Source organism: Octopus sinensis, linkage group LG2, assembly GCF_006345805.1.
Source record: "Octopus sinensis linkage group LG2, ASM634580v1, whole genome shotgun sequence".
Lineage (NCBI taxonomy): Eukaryota > Metazoa > Mollusca > Cephalopoda > Octopoda > Octopodidae > Octopus > Octopus sinensis.
This window is the reverse complement of record NC_042998.1, coordinates 193,802,182-193,806,631: the sequence shown is the minus strand read 5'-3', so window position 1 is coordinate 193,806,631 and position 4,450 is coordinate 193,802,182. Positions and strand designations below refer to the sequence as shown.

At 38.6% G+C, this 4,450-nt stretch overlaps 1 pseudogene; it reads left to right on the top strand.

Moving 5' to 3' along the window:
- The first annotated feature begins 3,138 nt into the window (after window positions 1-3,138).
- LOC118762365 lies at window positions 3,139-4,163 on the top strand (annotated as a pseudogene).
- Window positions 4,164-4,450: the final 287 nt, after the last annotated feature.

The window sequence follows — 4,450 nt, the reverse complement described above, 5'->3', positions numbered from 1 at the left end:
ACCACATTGCTTTCGCCAACCCTGAAGGGGTGCTGGGGCAATTGCTTCGTAGATGAATTCCCCTGGTTGACGACGGAGGGCATGACCCAGCCAATGCAGACATCTCGTTAGGATGACACATGTCGGAGGGAGGTGATTTTGCACTGGTGTCACACCGAATTGTTGGAGACAAAGTGATGCCATCGGACACGAAGGATGCGGCGTAGACAGAGGTGATCGAAGGATTCTAGTCGCTTGATATCTTTCGGCCATGACTCGCTGCCGTAAAGCGAGATTACAGAGAGGGCTGACTTCATATGCAGCTGCACAAGGACAATATGCACATGGAGCATACAAAAAATAGATTTCCTCAAGGGCTCGGATACCCTGTAAGAGTACCCGTTAGCTTCTGTTGCCTGGTTAACCTACTAAGTAGTCGGTGTAGATGTTCTGGAAGTATAGTAATCTTCGTATATAATGTTGGTTTTGTGGTATTTAAGAGTTCACAAAAGGTAAAAAAAAAACATAGGAAATCACGATCTGTTGAAGGTAATCGAGTGCAAACTTCGAAATCACTGTCAGCCGCTTCCTGTACTCTGCTAAAAAGTATCGAGAAGTTTCAGTTTTTAATATTAAGCTGATTCTATGTATTACTTGCCATAAAAACTAACATCCACATATAAATATATACATACGGCCATACATATACATACAATACATACATACATACATACATACATACATACATACATACATACATATACACACACACACACACCACACACACACACACACACACACACACACACACAAACACATCTATTATTTCTGTTGGCAGCCAAACGGCTCTTCCGTCAGAGTGAAAAGTAGATTGTACGATGCTTGTGTACAAAATATGACGCTGCATGGCATCAGGATGTGGACTTTGAAATGAATTTGTGAAGATTAGACAATAAAAAAGCAAGCATGTGTCGTGGTGTAATGAAGGTTTCACATGCCGATTAGTGTTAGAAGACATTAGAAAATCTGGTCATTGCTGAAACGGTTCCATGAGGTAAATGCATTTGGACATTAGTAATCAGGGAGTTGAATGAGAACGACATTGAATACGTAAAACATTTAGTTCCAGAATTAATTCTCAAAGCTAATAAACACCCATTAAATTCATTCATAAAATGGTTAGTATTTCTTTAATTTTGATAAAAGTGGCGAATTTGTAGAGTAGTTAGAGCACCGAATAGAATACCAGGTGGTACTAGTTCCAGCTTTACCTTTCACCCTTTCAGTTACTGGCCCCTGATTTCTTCGTCTTTCTCTCCCCACCCTTTCCTCTCTCTCTTTACTCTCTTTTACTCTCTTTTACTTGTTTCAGTCATTTGACTGCGGCCATGCTGGAGCACCGCCTTTAATCGAGCAACTCGACCCCGGGACTTATTCTTTGTAAGCCCAGTACTTATTCTATCGATCTCTTTTGCCGAACCGCTAAGTAACGGGGACATAAACAAACCAGCATCGGTTTTCAAGCAATGCTAGGGGGACAAACAAAGACACACAAACACACACATATATGTATATACATATATACGACAGGCTTCTTTCAGTTTCCGTCTACCAAATCCACTCACAAGGCTTTGGTCGGCCCGAGGCTATAGTAGAAGACACTTGCCCAAGGTGCCACACAGTAGGACTGAACCCGGAACCATATGGTTGGTAAACAAGCTACTTACCACACAGCCACTCCTGCGCCTATTGAGAATTGACTTCAACTGATAAGATGATATCTTGTAAACTGCAGCTAAAGGAAATCAATGAAAAATCAACTTTGTATTCTCCTACAAAAGTTCTATAATAGGTACATGGTTCAGTTAAGGAAATCAGCTGTTGTTTGTTGAGTTGATGACACACAGCAGAAAGGGACCTAAATTATTAAGTCAATAACGGTCCGAATGACTAGGTTAATATAAATTCTAATAAAGACAACTAATTCATTTGAAAATCCAACATAAACTGATTTTGCTGTAATTAGTACTGATATCCTTCGTATATAAAGTTGGTTTTGTGGTATTTAAGAGTTCACAAAAGGAAAAACAAAATCATAGGAAATCACGATCTGTTGAAGGTAATCGAGTACAAACTTCGAAATCACTGTCAGCCGCTTCCTGTACTCTGCTAAAAAGTATCGAGAAGTTTCAGTTTTTAATATTAAACTGATTCTTTGTATTACTTGCCATAAAAACTAACATCCACATATAAATATACACATACGGCAATATATATATATATACATACAATACATACATACATACAATACATACATACATACATACATACTACATACATATATATACATATATTATATATATATATATATATTATATATATATATATATATATATATTATATATAATAGTTATCGCCATACTAATATGGCATTCTTATAAAAATAAGAAAAAAGCTGTCCGCTTATTAGCTCCATGAGGCCATCGCCTTAAGTTAGCTATTTGATACACAAACTGTATCCATATAACCTTCGAAAAGGGAGGTCAGTCGCTCCACACTACTTGACCGGCAGCTACAGACGCGTTCGGGGTATTGCCCCTTTTCAATGCAACGTAGCCAGCCAGTAGGTGTCGCTTCCGACAATCTCTGTTCGGAAGCGACACCTACTGGCTGGCTACGCTGCATTGAAAAGGGGCAATACCCCGAAACGCGTCTGTAGGCCGGTCAAGTAGTGTGGAGCGACTGACCTCCTTGTTCGAAGGTTATATGGATACAGTTTGTGTATCAAATAGCTAACTTAAGGCGATGGCCTCATGGAGCTAATAAGCGGACAGCTTTTTTCTTATTTTTATAAGAATGCCATATTAGTATGGCGATAACTATTATTTTCCGGGAACGCTGCCGCTGTTCTCTTTTAGAGAGACTTAGTTATTTTAATATTTCTATTATATATATATATATATGTATATATATATTTATTAGATTGTCTCTTGCGGAATTTTTTATTTTGGTTTTAAATGATGCATTTTCAAATTAATTTTCGTTAAATTACTTTGACTTTATATATCATTTTAAAGCCCGTCTTTTGCTCTATCTAATCGTGTTACTCTTTTTCTTTTTGAATAATTAGACCATCTTTTCCGTAACGTTGAATACAACATGGACAAAAAGCAAATTCGCACAATTTTCTTATTCTAGTTCAAGCTAGGCCGAAAAGCTGTTGAAACAGCTTGCGATATCAACGATGCGTTTGGCCCAGGAACCACTAATGAACGTACAGCACAATGATGGTTCAAGAAATTTAGTAGCGGTGACGAGAATCTTGAAGATGATAAGCGTAGTGGTCGGTCATCGGATGTTGACAACGATCGACTATGAGCCTTAGTGGAAGCCAATCCACGCACAACTGTTCGAGAGCTTGCTTCTGAATTAGACGCAACGTATACGACAATTTCCAACCCCTTGAAAGAGATGGAAAAAACAAAAGTGCTTGAGAATTGCGTGCCGCACCAATTGAACGATAACCAAAAATTAAAAAAAACGCCGTTTTGAAGTGTCGTGTTCCCTTCTTTTACGCAACAAGAACGACCCGTTTCTCGACCGGATTGTGAGTTGCGATGAAAAGTGGATTCTTTATGACAACCGGCGACGCTCAGCTCAGTGGTTGGACGCCGACGAAGCTCCACGGCACTTCCTGAAGCCAAAGTTGCACCAAAAGAAGCTCATGGTGACTGCTTGGGGGGGGGGGGGCTGCGGTCGGCCTCATCCATCACAGCCTTTTGGATCAAAGCAAAACCATTACGGCGGAGAAGTACTGCCAGCAAATGGATGAAATGCATAAGAAACTCCGACAACAACAGCCAGCATTGGTCAATAGAAAAGGACCAATTCTTCTCCACGACAACGCTCGGCCGCACGTCGCACAACTGACTCTGCAGAAGTTGAACGAATTGGGCTATGAAACTCTGTCTCATCCGCCACACTCACCAGACCTCTTGCCTACCGACTACCACTTTTTCAAGCATCTCGACAGCTTCCTGCGTGATAAATACTTCAAAAACCAAGACGATGCCAAACGCGCCTTCATCGTCATCAGAACGCAGAACTTTTACGCTACTGGCAATAATAAACTTGTTTCCCGTTGACAAACGTGTGTTGATTCTGATGGTGTTTATTTCGATTAATAAAGTTTTCTTTGAGCCGAGATATTTGCACCAGAATTTAAAGGTTAAAAACCGCAAGAATTTCTTGACACCCTAATATATATATATATATATATATATATATATATATATATATATATATATATATATATATATATATATATAGATATATATATATTATATATATATATTATATTATGTTGTCAAGAAAATTCTTGCGTTTTTAACCTTTAAATTCCGTGCACATATCTCGGCTCAGGCAAAACTTTATATATATATATATATATATATATATATATATATATATA